At 38.0% G+C, this 17,534-nt stretch overlaps 1 non-coding gene across 1 annotated transcript; it reads left to right on the top strand.

Moving 5' to 3' along the window:
* The first annotated feature begins 274 nt into the window (after positions 1-274).
* Positions 275-380, top strand: LOC114913113 (small nucleolar RNA R71). The gene has a single exon (XR_003799155.1). It is a non-coding gene; the product is annotated as a small nucleolar RNA R71 (small nucleolar RNA).
* Positions 381-17,534: the final 17,154 nt, after the last annotated feature.

Below are 17,534 nucleotides of genomic sequence, written 5' to 3'. Positions count from 1 at the left end.
AGTTGCTTAAGTTTTTGTAACAATTCATCCACCGTACTGTAGATGTCTATAGAATGGTCTACCTCATAAATTCCACCTCTTTTTGGTCCAATCATGGGAGTCTCTACGGATGGCAGACATATGGTGTAAGAAGTTTTCGCTAAGGGTCTCGAATAGTTGCCAGGCCTTATATTCATTTTTGAGCATAAATGTTCCACCACATGAGGCATCAACCATCAGTCGGTACTTTTCTGATAGACCATTGTAAAAGCATTGGGCTAGTTGCTATGTGGGTATAGTGTGGTGTGGACATTTATGAATTAGGTCTTTGAGTCTTTCCCAAGTCTCATAGAATATTTTCCTATCCATTTGGAAAAAACTGATAATAGCTTTTCTAATCTGATTTGTCTTTCCTATGAAGAAGTATTTCTTAAGATATTCTCTCTGAAGTTAGTCCTAAGTTGAAATTGTTATCGAGTCTAGGGAGCTTAGTCAGTACTTGGCTTTGTCCTTAAGAGAGAATGAAAATAATTTTAACCTAAGGGCATCAGAAAAATTTTGAATTTTAACCATGGAGCATATCTCAAGAAATTCATCAAGATGTTTGTATCAAGTCCATAAAAAATAGGCAATATTTGAATAACACTGGACTTAATCACATATTGAGAGGCCTCTACGGGGGCATCTGAATACAAAAAGAATATATATATAAGGATGGAGTAAAATACTCTTTCAGTTGACAAGGAGGGTTGGGTTCATCTGGTTCAGCCATATTCCTAGATCGAATTGTTTTGAGGGTCTTTTCAATTTTTTAATCTAGTGGTTGCAGTCTGATTGTAAAGATCGATGACTAAGTATAAAGCAAAGAGTTCAAAAAAAAAAAATTTAATATGTTTTTGAAGAAGATAAGAGAAGTTGAAAGGAGAAAGAGAGAGAAGAATTCTAAAGATGAGAATCTAAAGAGTCTTAAATCTATGAGAGAGAAAAAAAAAGAATTAGTTAATATTTGACATTAATTGCAATCAAGTTAAATAAGCAGTCCTAATTAAGGGTTACCCTAGATCTAGACAATAGCTCTTAACTATTCCAAGACCGCCTTCGAGCACTCTAAATAAAAACTAACCACTCAACTGGCCAGGTAAGTGTAAAATTAGTTGGGGTTCTCCTATTGCTTTCTTTAGATACCAATTAAAATTAGTCATATAAGCGAACAGAATCAATTAAATAATCACCTTTCTTTGAGATCTTGTTCCTGAACCACTTTTCTAGACATCAGTCAAAATGACTAACCCTCACCCGATTCAACTTTTAGGGGTTCTTTATCCTATTGAGCTTGAGAGTCCTTAGGGCCCAATGTCTAATTAACTTTGGGTTAAGGTTTAGGTCAATATAATATGAAGGGTGGTGGTTTGTCGGTCAAAGAAGGGTGATAAAATCTCCATCTTATATTAATTAGGATTTGAGCCCTTAAGATAATTTATGTAAATGCTATGCAATAAAATAAGATATCCAAGCAATCTTTTTGCTTTGTTTTGTTTTTGTTTTATTCCTATTTCTAATGTCACTATATGTGTCACACCCCAAATCTGGGATATAATACGGTTATGCTATCAAGGGATGCAGTCCTCGATAATACGAAGCCAATCAATCATAATCAACTAAAATCCATCAAAAATAAGTTATAACAAAAATTTTAATTCCCTTATTCATCAAGTAAATAAATCAATACTGAGTTAGAGTAACTAAATCTAAAAGATAATACTAAACCCATATATCAAAATTCATCAGTAGTTGATTACAAGCCCATAATAATCCTATAAATTCAATTTCAACTATAAATCTTCATGCTTACTGGTGTAGACCCTCCAGCCTAGATCATCCTTATTTTCTAACCTTATTTATCTGGACAAAAAAAGAAAAAGAAAAAGATATGAGCTACACCAGCTCAGTAAGTAAACCTTACACTATCTTATCCAGATCAAGCATAAGTTTATACATGCATCAATAAATCATTTAGAGAAGATGATTATCATTGAAATATAAAATTTTCATAATGACAATATATCATAAATCAATAATACTCTTGCATATGCATAAATCATGCAATTTACATAAACATAATTTTCAATGCATAGCATAAATAAATTCATAAATTATGTCAACTTTGTATATAAAGTCATAAATCATTTATCATTCTTTTCACATCATAATTATTAATAATTCTCTTAGACTAAATACTAAAGTCACTATTATATCCGTGACTGGGCCATAATCATGTACCAACTACTGTTATCCATTGACAGGGTCGTATACCAACTACTATTATCCGTTGGCAGGATCGTATGCTAATTACTATTATCCACTAGCAGGATCATATGCCAATAACTATTACCCATTGGCAGGGTCGTACATAGCTATCTGAGAGTATTTTTTCATGCTTTTTAAGATAGGCATTCTTAAATCATATTTCATCAAATCTTATTTTTTTAAATCATGCATAAAAAGATCTAGATAATCTTATAAAGTTTATAATCAATAAATAATCTTGAATAGTAAAATAATCATAAAATCATTCCTTTTATGATCAGACATATATTTTATACATATGGAGTTCATATTTCATAAAAAAATCATTCATATTAAAATATTTATAAATCATTATTTTATGATAAATCATGAATTTTATAATGCATATGCTCGATCCTTATTTTATGAAAATATAGAATAATTTTTTTCATGATAAAATAGTCAATAATTTTAAAAGTAAGTAAGAAGTATCGGGGTTACTTACCTTTTTTATTCTAGCCCTTCAAACTTTGATAGATAAATTTATCAAACCTATTTAACATATTAAAAATATCATTAATTTTATTTATTAATTCAATAATAAAGAAAGAAGACTATAGATCGGATGATCAGTTCAACTGGCAGTCCAGATGTTGGGATAATTCAAGATTTTCCTAACCAAAGGTCAGATGTAAGTGACTCGATCAAAGAATCATGAAGCATGAAGTGGAATTAAGGATAAAATCAATCAATAGGTTCATCAATAGTAGGTTTCAAGGATATTTGACATGATCGGGGTGAGGTCCGACATCTTGCATGGATATTAAAGCAATTTTGAACTACTTTGGATACATCATCTTAAGTTCATACAAGGATCCATGAATCAGATGGAGAAAGAATAGAGGGAGAAAAATTTTAGAGAGAGAAGGAGAGAGAGGAGAGAGAGAAAATCTTTTCTCTGGCGGTGGAGTCAGAGATGGCCGATGGTGAGGTTTGATCGATGAAAAATTAGAAAAAAAATCAAAAAATAGGAGATCACCTCCTTTCCATGAATTTCTCCGATCATTAGCCAATCACCGATAGCCATGACCTTCGAAGAAGAAAGGTAGAAAGGTGGGGATCATGGCTCATAGGTGCGGCACCATAGGCAGTGGCGCTAGTGGTCAGAAAAGGAAGAGAGAAGGCTCGACCAAACAAAGCAAAATAGGGTCGTGATGTTTTGAGGATTTTTCGATGATCCCGACGGCCGGCAAGGGTGCATGAAGCTATGAAAAAGAGGAGAAAGAAGAGAAGAAGGAGGGCCGAGGCTTACGTTCGACTCCAGTGAGGTCTCCAATGAGAATTTGAGATGAACACGATGAAGACATCCATGTCTTCAATGGAAAAAATTCGAGAAAATGAAGAGGGAGGAAGGCCAGTAATCATCATTGGTTGCTTAGGAGGGGGAGAGGATGTTTTATAGGATGGAGAGGAGGTCGAATTCTTCCCAAATTTGACTTCTCGTTTCTGATGGGATCGATGGAAGAAGACTCCTGCTAGGAGTCTTCTTCATCATTATTTTTTTGGGCTTTGTGGGCCAAAACTTGGTGGGCTTGATTTTTTTTTAGGACTGGATATTACATTCTACTCCTCTTAAAAAAAATTTTATCCTCGAAACTTGACATTTCTTTATTTTTAAATAAATGAGGATACTTTATCTTCATATTATCTTTATCATACTTTAGATCAGTTTCTGTCAACCCTAGTTTTCTTATGATGCAATTCTTAAATAAAGCATCGGTGAGAATAACTTTTCTTAAGTGAAGAGATCACATATAGTAATTTATTCAATTCTTTGAATATGTAGTTAAACTTGGAAGACACATAAGAATATGAAAATTATAATCAAACAACATATGGGCATCTATGGGTTGACTAGAATTGTACCTATAATGACTTGATTACCAGTATTGGCATCTTGTTTAGTCAAAGCAAACACTCGTGCATTCTCTTTTTTGGTTCTGATCAGTGAGTTTGATGGACTTAGAGTCATTCTTTTTATTAAGATAATCTCATGCCAAATGTCCTTCTTGCCGCACTCAAAGTACATTCCAAGTTTCTTATAACAAGGCCCACTATGATTTCTACCACAGTACTCACAAGTCTCGATTTTTTTCTTCTTATTAGAGTGGTTCTCTAAGTTGTTATGTTGGTCATTCTGAGTTCCAGTTGGTCTAACCTCTTCCTATTTTTTTCTTTCTTTCTCCGATCTTTTAATATCTAATTCAACTTTTAAAGCTCGTTCTAGTACATCCTTATAGCCATTAAAAAGATGGGAGGACAAACGAGAGCGAATTTTTTATCCTAGACCATGCTCAAATCTATTTGCTTTACTTTTTGTAGACTCTATAAGTTGGGGGCAAAATCGACCTAATTCATTGAATTTGTTTGCATACTCTAGTATTATCATATCATCTTTTTGCCTCAAATACAAGAACTCATTTTCTTTCACTAATCTCATTGACTCAGGAAAATACTGATCATAAAATCTCTTTTTGAACTCCTCCCATATCAATTGATTATCATTATTTTAATATGCAGTCTTTATTGTAATCCATCAAAACTCGATATTTTTTTTAGCATAGGAATGGCTAACCTAACCTTCACATCCTCAGGATACTGTAGTGCATCAAACATCTTTTTCATTTCTCGAATTTATGTCTCTGCAACCAGAGGGTGAGGTCCACCCTTAAACAGTGGAGGATTAAGCCTTCTAAATCTCTCATAATATGACTCTAAAGATAGTGTAGGTTGAGGAGTGACTTGTATCTGTTGTTGTTGAATAAGCTGGACCACTACTTGGCATACCCTAGCAATATCTGCCTAAGTGGTCGGTGCATTAGGGGCTTGCTCAACTGATTGGCTAGCATTTTTTTTCTTATAGTCCTTCTTGCTCCTCTCTATCTGTTGGCAGGATTCATCGAGACTTCATTCTCTCTGTTACTCATTTTTAGCTAGATAAAAGAAATACTAGCATTAATTAACTTTCTTAAATAAGTAACGAAAACTGTAAGAAAACTTGTCTATTCTTATTTAGTTAAATATGATCTAGCTAAACGAGATCTATCTACCCATCGCTAGACTTTAAGTTTACCTATGATCAAATCTATTGCTCTGATACCATTAATTATCATACCCCATATTCAGGACATAACACGGCCAGGCTATCAAGGGATGCAGTCCTTGATAACACAAAGCCAATCAATCATAATCAGCTAAAATCCATCCAAAATAAGTTATAACAAAAATTTCAATTTTCTTATTCATCAAGTAAATAAATCAATATTGGGTCAGAGCAACTAAACCCAAAAGATAATACTAAACCTATATATCAAAATTCATCAGTAGTTGATTACAAGCCCATAATAATTCTATAAATGTAATTTCAACTGCATATCTTCATGCTTACTGGTATAGATCCTCCAGCCTAGATCATCCTTGTTTTCTAATCTTATTTATCTGGATAGAAAAAAAAAAAGATATGAGCTACACCAGTTCAATAAGTAAACATTACACTATCTTATCCAAATCAAGCATAAGTTTATATATGTATCAATAAATCATTTAGAGAAGATGATTATCATTGAAATATAAAATTTTTATAATGATAATATATTATAAATCAATAATACTCTTGCATATGCATAAATCATACAATTTACATAAACATAATCTTTAATACATAGCATAAATAAATTCATAAATTATGTCAACTTCGTATATAAAGTCATAAATCATTTGTCATTCTTTTTATATTATAATTCTTAATAATTCTCTCAGACTAAATGCTAAAGTCACTATTATATCCATGACAAAGCCATAATCATGTACCAACTACTGTTATCCGTTGGTAGGATTATATACTGATTACTATTATCTGTTGGCAGGGTCGTATGCCAATTACTATTACCCACTAGCAGGGTCATATGCCAATAACTATTATCCATTGGCAGGGTCGTACATAGCTATCTGAGAATCTTTTTTTATACTTTTTAAGATAGACATTCTTAAATCATATTTTATCAAATTATATTTTTTTAAATCATACATAAATAAGATACTAAATAATTTTATAAAGTTCATAATCTATAAATAATCTTTAACAGTAAAATAATCATGAAATTATTCCTTTTATGACGAGACATATATTTTATAAAGATGGAGTTCATATTTCATAAAAAATTATTCATATTAAAATATTCATAAATTACTATTTTATGATAAATCATAAATTTTACAATGCATATGCTTGATCCTTATTTTATAAAAATATAGAATAATTTTTTTATGATAAAATAGTCAACAATTTCAAAGTAAGTAAGAAGTGTCGAGGTTACTTATCTTTTTCATCCTAGCCCTTCAAACTTTGATAGATAAATTTATCAAACTTATTTAACATATTAAAAATATCATTAATTTCTATTTATTAATTTAATAATAAAAAAAGAAAACTATAGATCGGGTGACCAGTTCAACTGGCAGTCCGGATGTTGGGATAATTCAGGATCTTCCTAATCAAGGGTCAGATGTAAGTGACTCGATCAAAAAATCATGAAACATGAAGTAGAATCAAGGCCAAGATCAATCAATAAGTTCATCAATAGTAGGTTTTAAGGGTATTTGACATGATTAGGGTGAGGTCCGACATCTTACACGGATATTAAAGTAATTTTGAACTACTTTGGGTACATCATCTCAAGTTCATATGAGGATCTATGAATCAGATGGAGAGAGAATAGAGGGAGAAAAATTTTAAAGAGAGAAGGAGAGAGAGGAGAGAGAAAAAATCTTTTTTTTTTCTTCTTCTCCTTTTCTTTTCTTTTTTTCTTCTTCTTTCTTTTCTTTTCTTCTATCTTTTCCTGACCGAACAGAGGAGGGACATGAGGGAGGGGCCTTGGTGGCTCATGCTCCAATGAGGTATGATGGCACGGTCAAGGTCCGACAGTGGCGACCAATGGCAGTGGAGCCAGAGATGGCCGGTGACGAGGTTCGACCAGCAAAAAATTAGAAAAAAAATTGAAAAACAGGGGACCACCCCTTTTTCATGAATTTCTCTGGTCATTAACCGATCACTGATGGCCATGACCTTCAGAGAAGGAAGGTAGAAAGGTGAGGATCATGGCTCATGGGTGCGGCACCATGAGCGATGGCGCTGGTGGCCAGAAAAGAAAGAGAGAAGGCTTGATCGAACAGAGCAAAATAGGGTCATGATGTTTTGAGGATTTTTCGATCATCCCAATGGCCGGCGAGGGTGCACGAAGTCATGAGAAAGAGGGAAAAAAAGAGAGAATGGAGGGCCAGGGCTTACCTTCGATTTCGATAAGGTCTTTGAAGAGAATTTGAGACGAACACGATGAGGATATCCACAGCTTCAATGAAAAAAATTTGAGAGAACGAAGAGGGAGGAAGGTCGGTGATCATCGTTAGTTGCTTAGGAGGGGGAGAGGGTGTTTTATAGGATGGAGAGGAGGCCGAATTCTTTTCAGATTCAACTTCTCCTCTCTGATGGGATTGATGGAAGAGGACTCCCATTGGGAGTCTTCTTCGTCATTTTTTTTTTGAGCTTTGTGGGCCAAAACTTGGTGGACTTGGTTTTTCTTTAGGACTGGATATTACAATATGTATTATGCAAATTTTTTGATGTTGAAATAACCATGTCAATGATCTCTGACAATGGCGCCAAAATTTGATCCCTATCATGGGCGGTCAAAAATAAAATCTAACAGAAACTATATAAATAGAGTGAGTCGGGATCGTATCCTCAGAGATCAAAAGGTTGAGTTGTATTCAAATTAGAAAATAAAATGAAGAATTAAAATTTTAGAGTTTTGAAAAGACAAAAGAAATAAGTTTAATAGAAATAAAGTTAAAAAAATCAAGTAGAAGAGCGTGGCTCAGATTTTTGAATTCATCTTTTAATTAATTAAAGCAATTTAGATCACTAAAAATTATGAGCCTTAGTGATTAAAAAAAGATAAATTTATGATTAAATTTTAAGCATAGCTGATCTTATTAAGCATGAATCGTATTCTTAGATTACGACTCATCTCTATGTAGTCATAAACTATTCAAAAATTTATCTCATAAAATAATAAAAACTACTACTTGAATACATGAATAAAATTAAAAAATTATTCATATTTGCTAAATATTTAATATTATTTAAAAAAAATCTCACAATATTCAAGTAGTTGATTGCATAATAAAATAAATACACAATAAGATTAGAAAATAAAATACAAATCTAGATTGAAGAACTTCATCTACTCTCTTGAAGATGAAGACTGCTATCTATGCATAGAGCCGCTCCCTTCTTCCACTCTCCTTTTTTCTATAATTTTCTCTCAATGTTTGTTCTTATTTTTGTCTTCTCTCCTGGACCCCTTTTTATAGGCTTCATAACCCTCCCAACTTCTGATCATACCCTTATCTCTTGATTCCTCTTGTATTAGGACTCTTGGCTGCATTAATCTTCTCCATCCCGCATCCCAAACGTGTCCCAACCTCTGGGCTGTCGGATGATGATCAAATGCTCAAGATTTCATCAAATCAGTGCCTTTATCAGGTCAAAATCAACATTGGTCATTGGATCACATGTTTAGATCGCTTTAGACCATTGAATGGTGCAAAGTTCAGCTCCTAGTTTGTTCTCCCAACCGACAGCTCCCAAAACCATCCGATAGTGCCTTTGAATTGTTCATAGCTGTTGAATCGTGCAAATGAAGTGTGCCACCACCGCTTGACATGGTAATGCATGTTTCTGGCCATTGATCAGGTATTTGATTTGCTCTCAGCCATCGATCAGCGCACATAAGAAGGCCACCCACTGTGCACCACGATGTGGATTGGCCCTATTCCCGTGGACCATGTGTGGACCAACTGGTTAGTCCACCATACACCGAGCTGCATTTTGGGTCAGTTTGGGTTGGATTTTGGATTGATTTTGGATCCAATTTGAGTTGATTTTGAGCCACCTTTGGGTCTCCATTTGAGATCTATTTTGAGTTTAATTTGCTTCCAGTCTGAGTCCTTTTAACCCGTGAATCGAGATCTTTACATTGACAATAATCTTTCCTACAAAAGATAAATAGAAACATCAATTTTTAAAGAATAAAAATGAATTAATTAATAAATTGATGCTTTTATAGATATATTTAACATACTTATTAATGAGGATGCTCGGGAGAGAGGAGGACGTATGAGGAGGAGGAAGAGCTGGGATTGACAAAGACTGCTAGCTAGGGCTGATGGGTGAATTTGGGGGTGGAACAATGGGGTGGAGGGGAGGATGATACTCAAGAGGGGAGGAGAAGGCTAGATATAGATGCTCGAGAGAGAGGATGGAGAAGGGGGAGGAGGAGCTGAGATTGGCAGAGATTGCTTGGGTGGAAGGGTGAATTTGGGGGGGAAACAATACCTGCATAGGAGGAGAGGGAGATTTGGTTCTGATGAGGCTAATTAGCATTATCTTCTAAATGGTCTCCGACAATGCTAATCAGCACTATCTATTACCTGTACCATCCGATGCTCATTTAATTATTTATAAAGCACCATAAAAGTATGGGTTGAACTGTCTGATAGTTATAACTATCATTAGTTTTTTTTACTTATTTTAAGCATCGCTGCTTTGGTGCAGTGGTTAAGTTGCTGACACTTTCTCTTAGTGTTGGTAGATTTTAGTCAAAAAGACCCCATTTTTCTATAGTGTAATTACTTGATGGATGGGAGAAGACAAAGCATTGTACATTAAAAAAAAGGGGGAGAAGAGACAAGTTACTTGATGATGACAAAAGTAGGGAGAAATAAAGTAAGAGATCAAATATATGCAAACCTAGAGCTAAGTATAAGATCAAATATAGGATCAAATTTATTAAAATAATGACTTGAAATAAGTGTATAAGATCAAATATAGGATCAAAGTATATGTAGAACTAAAGCTAAGTATAAGATCAAATATGAGATTACATTTGTTAAGAAAAAGACTTAAAGTAAATGTTTCAAGTAAAAACTTAATTGCTCTAATATAGTTAAATATAAATATAAAATTTTGCCAAACTATTGTAATTACTCTTGTATAATATTTTCTAGTCTAATGGTCTATTGTTATAATACGTCTTGCTCTATTACTTTATTTATCTTATTTTGGTACAAATTCTAGTACAAATCTTCTATATTGCTTTGATACAAATTTCTTTTCTTTTTAATGCATTAATGTGCTGATGCTTAATGATTTAGTTTCGATACACATATCTTAGATATTAAATCTAACATTTGTTTTGTTTTAGCTCTAACTATCTTTTATCGATCAACATTAATTCATGCTTAGTTTTAATAAAAATCAGCTTTGATACATAGGTTTAATATAAATAAGTTCTGATAGATGCTTAATTTTAATAAAAATTAGCTCTGATCAATACATGCTTAATTTTGATAGAAATCAAGCCTTGATATACACACATACAAATTGTGCCTCATTTAAGCTTTGATACACGCATGCAAATCATGTTTAAACATCGAGCTTATGAAAGTTATCTTATTAAAAAATGTCAAATGCTTTGGTACTTCATAGGTTCTCTTCAGATGCTTTGATACCTTAGGTGTTCTTAAAAAAAAAAGTGATTAAATGCTTAAATGGGTAATTCATTGAAGTACATTGCTAAAATAAAATAAGTTTTACCTTGAATATACTCACAATTCTATTATCATCAAAAAGGCTGAGATTATTGATCCAAGAATTGATTTTGAAGATTATAAAATATTTGATATGATACTAATGACTACATTTTGGAAGTTTAGATTCAATTTACCATGAAGCTTGGGGCAATTTAATGCATGGAAGAGAATGGGGAAATCAATTTTAAAGTCTAGAGAAACATTTGAAATATTTCAGAAGTTTTAGACTTTAAGGAGCTAACTCCAGCCTTAGAGGAGTCGATTCTAGAATGATCACTGGCTAAGATAGAAAGTCTTGATTCAGCAAGGTCAGGAAAGTCTTGATTCAGCAAGGTCAGGAGTCGACCTAGCATCCTAGGAGCTGATTCTAGCACATAAGAGTCGATTGCCATGTAGCCAAAGTCGAGTCCGGACTAGCAGGAGTCGACCCTAAAGTTGCCATAGGATGAAACATAATATCTCATTTTTGAAGCATTTTAGGAGTTAACTCCTATCAAAGAAAAGTCAATCCGAGATGATCATGAGTCGATCCTAGAGTTGTAGGAGTTGACACAAGAATAGCCACAGGTGAAAGATAGAAGATCCAATTTGTGAGATATTTGAGGAGCTGACTCTAATGAGAGAGGAGTTGACACCATATGTTCAGGAGTTGACTCCATGGAACCAATAGTTGACACCTCTATGTCTAACAAATTGTAATGGCTAGTTTTCCAACACATGTAGAATGTACTAAATGGCCACTAATGGATCTCCAAGGCCCTCCAATGGTCAAGAAGCCTTCTCCAACTTGGCCACCAATGGATCTTCAAGGCTCTTCAACAATTAGGAAGCCTTCTCCAACCTCTTCTCTCAGTATAAGAGCTTCAAGAAATAATTGAGGAGCAGTTCTTTGAGTTCTTAAGTGCCTATCCTTGAAAAAAATTCAACTCAAGAAGAATAACCATCCTTTAGCACATTAACTTGAGATTCCAAGTCGGAAAAAACTTCATCAGCATACTTTGAGCTTCCCTCTACTTTCAAATTGTGCTGAAAAGAATTCATTTTGATCTCAACAAGAGTATATTCTTTGTAACTTACTTTATTTCTCAATTGGTTTGTTTATGTAACAAGTTTCAAACATGATATTGAAACTTGGGGATGGGCCTGACTGTGCCTTGATACGGATTCCTGAGCAAGCTTGAGGATAGTTTTGTTATGATCCAGGTGGTGTGCCCAAGGCCCAGGGGACCAAGGCTAAGGCTAAGGTCCATCATTCATGAGGGCTTCATGGAGGCTCTAGGGCTAGTTGGGCCCTAGGTTGAAAGGTTGTGGGCCTTTCGGGTTCTTGAGGTCTAGGTTATATGGGCCTCAAGGGACCAACTCTTTATAGGCTAGGTCTGGGCCCAGGAGAGGTGAGATTAGGTCGAGTCATGGGTGTTCATGGGCTTGGATTAACCTAATCTCCCATAGAGTTGGTCAAGGGAGTTTTGGGTTTGGGTCACTGACCCGGTGTTTATATATACATGTACTTGTATAGGTTTGAGTAAGCCAAGAAAATAGATGACTCTTTCTCCCAAGTCTCTCTCTCTCTTCTCCCTCTCTCTCCAGCAATCTTCCATGCACCAGGAGCAAGAAACCCTAGGGTTTCTTGCCGCCAGTCCATAAAAGGAAAGAAAGGAAGGGAGGCGCTACCCCCCTTCCCCCTTGCAGCCGCCAGCCATTTCTTCTCCCCCCTCTCTTGCAGTCACCCAAACACCAGGTCTAAGATCTAAAATCTCTTGAGAAGATGTTGGTACAAGTCTCTCTCATATCTGGAGTTGATCTGAGGTCGTTTGAGGCACGGGTGAGATCTCCATCAACAGATCTACAGGAAAGGCTGCAGCAGGACAGATCTGCGAGATCTGTCTCCATCTATCTTCTTCCCTATCTAGAACATCCTGATTTGAGATCTACAAATTAGAGGACCTCGGTCCAGGTCTAATCTGGTTGGGTACCAGATCTTAAAATTTTTAGAGGTGATTTCAGAGGCATTCTTCATCTGAAATGAAAGGCTGACGAAGAAGACAGCAACCAGGCTGATTTCGTCAAGGGCCTTGGATCGTGTCCAGAAGTCTCCAGATCTATTCGTTGCTGGTTCTACTATACCAAAGGTCTATGGGAGGAGATCATGCTCCAATAGTTGGTATCAGAGCCACGATGGTGAGGAAGTGGTTTCAAGTGCGAGAAGTTGAAGATCCCAAGTGCTGAAAATTTTCAGCAAGGTACCATCAAGGTATATTCTACACTTCTTGAATTTATATTACTTATTTGGCTTAGATCCAGTCATGGGCAGCAATATGAAGATCGATTTTGAGAATTTTGATGGCAAGGGAAATTTTTTCATGTGAAAAATCTGGGTGGAGGATCTTCTGGTGCAAGCAGATCTAGATCAGGCTTTGGATGAGAAGCCTGAGGGAATGACAGATAGACAGTGGGCATCATTGGAGAAGAAAGCATGCTCGATGATCAGAGGATGTTTGACGGATGCGGCGTTGTATTCGATGCTGGAAGAAAAGACCCCGAAGGGCCTTTGGTCAAGGTTGCACACCATGTACATGGGAAAGAATATGTGCAACAAGCTGATGCTGAAGAAGAGGTTGTACAGTGTTCGGATGCAGGAGGGATCTGATGTGATTGGCCACATTCAGAGGTTCGACCAGTTGTGCACGGAGTTGATGAATATCGGGGTGAAGCTGGATGAGGAGGATAAGTCTCTATTGCTTCTATGTTCGCTGCCCGGATCATATGATTCTTTGGTGACTACACTGCTCTACGGCAAGGAGACTCTGGAGTATGAGGACATGGTCTCGGTGCTGAAGTCGAATGAGCAGAGGAAAAAGTTGACCAGAGATCGGGCTCCCCAGGAGGGTTTGGCAGTAGGGGAGAGGATAGGTAGAGGCAGAGGCAGAAGCAAGTCCAGGGGGTGGTCCAAGTCCAGGAAGGGAAAGAAAGAGGTGAAATGCTTCAAGTGCAATGAGTTCGGGCACTTCAAGCGAGAATGTCCACTATGGAAGAGCAAGAAGGGAGAAAGAAGTGGCTCAGAATCAGTGAGTGCAGTTGCTGGGCAGCAGGTGGAGGATGATCTACTTGTGGTATCAGATGGTCACAGGCATTACACAGAGGAGTGGACACTAGACTCTGCGTGCTCACATCACTACACACCACACAGGTCTTGGTTTGCTACATACACCAAGACAGATGAGGGATCAGTGACTCTAGGCGACAATCATCCTTGCAAGGTGGCTGGGATAGGGATAGTCAGGGTGAGGATGTTTGATGGGATTGTGAGGATATTAACAAATGTAAAATACATCCCGGAGCTGGAGAAGAATCTGGTGTCACTAGGCTACTTGGAGCGCAGTGGATACAGCTTCAGCAGTAGGGCTAGAAGCGGAGTACTGAACATCTCCAATGGAGCTATGGTGGTGATGAGAGGCAAGAGGTTGGACAATAACCTCTATCGCATGGAGGGATCTGTGGTGACCGGAGAGTCTGATGCAGCAACTGCAGCACAGGACCAGCAGGGGGCTTACAGGATGTGGCACTACCGCCTAGGCCACATGGGTGATAGAGGGCTGAGGGAGTTGAGCAGGAGAGGACTCATCTCTGATCTGGAGGATGGTGCTACAGAGGAGATCTGTGAGCCTTGCCAGATGGGAAAGCAGAGAAGAGTTCAGTTCACCATCAGTACAGCCTGGAGTGCAGCCCCTCTGAAGTTAGTACACACGGATGTGTGGGGACCAGTCCCAATTTTAGCTAGGAATGGGGCCAGATACTTCATGACCCTGATTAATGATTTCTCAAGGAAACTCTGGATTTACTTCATGAGAGAGAAGTCAGAGGTCTTCACTAAGTTCAAGATTTAGAGAGCGGAGGTGGAGAAGGAGCAGGAGAGGAGTGTGAAGTGTCTGAGGTTAGACAATGACGGGGAGTACACCAACAGAGAGTTTCAAGACTACTGTAAGGAGTGTGGGATCAGGAGACACTTCTCAGTTAGGGGGACTCCACAGTAGAATGGGGTGGCCGAGAGGATGAACAGAATACTTCTGGAAAAGGCATGATGCATGAGGCTACAGGCAGGGCTTCCAAAGGTGTTCTGGGTTGACACAGTTGACGCAGCCGGTTACTTGATCAATCGGTCACCTCACACCAGGTTGGATGGCAGGCTTCCAGAGGAGGTGTGGTCTGGGAGGACAGTTGGGCTGGGCCATCTACGGGTATTTGGGTGCACGACCTATGTGCACATTGGAGATGATGAGCGGAGCAAGCTAGACGTCAGATCACGCAAGGTGGTGTTTCTAAGCTATCCACGAGGAGTCAAGGGATACAGGTGTGGGATCCCTTGAAAAAGAAGGTCATCATTAGTCAGAATGTGACTTTTGATGAGGAGTCAGTCCTACGGAGGTGAGCAGGCATGGAGGAGCAGCAGGAGCAGGAGGAGGTCCAGCAGGGCACTGCTGGACAGCTTATCTCTTTGATTTTGCCTCTTGCAGGTACTACGGGAGGACATGACATTCAGGTGGAGAACCTACCTAAGGTGTCTCCATAGGTGGAGAGGACTCGGATGGATGATCGAGGTGGAGAGGTCCAACAGGAGCGAGCTGGATCGAGGACTGATATCGATGTTGCCCTATACAAGCCCAAGAGGACCATCAGGCAACCGGACCAATATGGCTTCGAGAAGACGCTGTCATATGCCCTGGTGACAGTGAATGGAGACCTATATACGTATCAGGAGGCTATTGAGAGCAAGGACAGAGAGCGGTGGGTCCAGATGATGTCCGAGGAGATGCAGTCTCTCCACCAGAACCAGACGTGGCGATTGGTGCAGTTGCCATAGGAGAAGAGGCCCATTGGCTGCAAATGGGTCTATAGTCGCAAGGACAGAGTGGAGCTGGTTGAGGCCTTGGGACACCAAGGTGGAGATTGTTATGATCTAGGTGGTATGCCCAAGGCCCAGGGAACCAAGGCTAAGGCCAAGGTCCATCATTCATGAGGGCTTCATGGAGGCTCTAGGGCTAGTTGGGCCCTAGGTTGAAAGGTTGTGGGCCTTTCGGGTTCTTGAGGTTTAGGTTATGTGGGCCTCAAGGGACCAACTCTTTATGGGCTAGGTCTGAGCCCAGAAGAGGTGAGATTAGATCGAGTCATGGGTGTACATGGGCTTGGGTTAACCTAATCTTCCATAGAGTTGGTCAAGGGAGTTTTGGGTTTGGGTCACTTGACCCGGTGTTTATATATACATGTACTTGTATAGATTTGAGTAAGCCAAAAAAATAGACGACTCTTTCTCCCAAGTCTCTCTCTCTCTTCTCCCTCTCTCTCCAGCAATCTTCCATGCACCAGGAGCAAGAAACCCTAGGGTTTCTTGCTGCCAGTCCATAAAAGGAAAGAAAGGAAGGGAGGCGCTACCCCCCTTCCCCCTTGCAGCCGCCAGCCATTTCTTCTCCCTCCTCTCTTGCAGTCACCCAAACACCAGGTCCAAGATTTGAAATCTCTTGAGAAGAGGTTGGTACAAGTCTCTCTCAGATCTGGAGTTGATCTGAGGTCGTTTGAGGCACGGGTGAGATCTCCATCAACAGATCTACAGGAAAAGCTGCAGCAGGACAGATCTGTGAGATCTATCTCCATCTATCTTCTTTCCTAACTAGAATATCCCGATTTGAGATCTACAAATTGAAAGACCTCGGTCCAGGTCTGGTCTGGTTGGGTACCAGATCTTGAAATTTTTAGAGGTGATTTCAGAGGCATTCTTCATCTAGAACGAAAGGCTGACGAAGAAGATAGCAACCAGGCTGATTTCGTCAAGGGCCTTGGATCGTGTCCAGAAGTCTCTAGATCTATTCGTTGCTGGTTTCACTGCACCAAAGGTCCGTGGGAAGAGCTGGGATCGTGCTCCAACAAGCTTGGGGTATATTTGTTGATGGGGAACCGATGTATCTCGTAATCATTGCAAATGATTAATGGATTTAGTTCTCGAGAGGGGTACCTTGCGCCAAGGATGTAGAAGCTGATTTTTGCTCTGAATCTCTAAATATTTCTCATGTTTGATGTGTGTTTGCAATTACTCTCTCATGCTTTATTTTTCTTGTTTTTATTAGCTTATACTTACCATAATTTTAATCATGAATTGATATTTTTGTGATTGCATTTAGGTTCGCTTCATTTTGTTGCTACACGACTTGTTGTCACTTCATATATTGTCAAAAAGTTATCCTCCCACCTTAGGTTGCATATTTGGGTAACGCAAGGCATCCACTTCATTTGAGGAGCTTGCTGCAACTTTGGCTGTGTATGAAAGAACTGAAGTGGCTTATATTTTGTATGTATAACTATGTCTAGCCTAACTAATAGGATTGCCAATGCTTTACTGCCCAATGTTGGGCATACTACTTTTTGTCATATACTAGATAACTAAGATGTGATCCCTAAAATATCTTCGAGTGATATGCTACCAATATTTCATCTTGCATGAGGACCTCTCCTAGTGCATACCTTGATTCATAGTGTTGGGATCCGATTGCACAGTGGAATAAGAATTT

Source organism: Elaeis guineensis, chromosome 3 (genome assembly GCF_000442705.2).
Source record: "Elaeis guineensis isolate ETL-2024a chromosome 3, EG11, whole genome shotgun sequence".
Classification (NCBI taxonomy): Eukaryota; Viridiplantae; Streptophyta; class Magnoliopsida; order Arecales; family Arecaceae; genus Elaeis; species Elaeis guineensis.
Note: the sequence above shows the minus strand (reverse complement) of the source record. Positions and strands in the feature narration are given on the sequence as shown.